Source organism: Lagopus leucura, unplaced genomic scaffold (assembly GCF_019238085.1).
Source record: "Lagopus leucura isolate 7727_CA_CO unplaced genomic scaffold, USGS_WTPT01 34971-0_obj-0_obj, whole genome shotgun sequence".
Classification (NCBI taxonomy): Eukaryota; Metazoa; Chordata; class Aves; order Galliformes; family Phasianidae; genus Lagopus; species Lagopus leucura.
Window position 1 is genome coordinate 18,488 of NW_024966517.1, and position 770 is coordinate 19,257.

Here is a 770-nt window from a genome sequence, read left to right on the forward strand (position 1 = left end):
ACCAGTATGGATCAGTATGGACCAGTATGGACCAGTATGGATCAGTACGGGTCAATACCAGTATGGACCAGTATGGACCAGTATGGATCAGTATGGACCAGTATGGACCAGTATGGGTCAATACCAGTATGAACCAGTATGGACCAGTATGGACCAGTATGGACCAATATGGATCAGTATGGACCAGTATGGGTCAATACCAGTATGGACCAGCATGGACCAGTATGGACAAGTATGGGTCAATACCAGTATGGATCAGTATGGACCATTATGGACAAGTATGGGTCAATACCAGTATGGACCAGTATGGACCAGTATGGGTCAATATCCGTATGGATCTGTATGGACCAGTATGGGTCAATACCAGTATGGACCAGTATGGGCCAGTATAGGTCAATAGCAGTATGGACCAGCATGGACCAGTATAGACCAGTATGGACCAGTATGGACTAGTATAGGTCAACACCAGTATGGACCAGTATAGACCAGTATGGGTTAATACCAGTATGGACCAGTATGGACCAGTATGGACAAGTATGGGTCAATACCAGTATGGATCAGTATGGACTAGTACAGGTCAATACCAGTATGGACCAGTATGGACCAGTATGGACCAGTATAGGTCAATACCAGTATGGACCAGTATAGACCAGTATGGACCAGTATGGACCAGTATAGGTCAATACCAGTATGGACCAGTACAGACTAGTATGGACCAGTATATGTCAATACCAGTATGGACCAGTATGGACCAGTATGGACCAGTATGG

General features: G+C 45.3%; 1 long non-coding RNA gene across 1 annotated transcript in view; it reads right to left on the reverse strand.

Annotated features, from left to right (window-relative positions):
• LOC122192612 overlaps positions 1-770 on the reverse strand; it is a 2,045-nt gene that overhangs the window by 299 nt on the left and 976 nt on the right. The window lies entirely within an intron of this gene.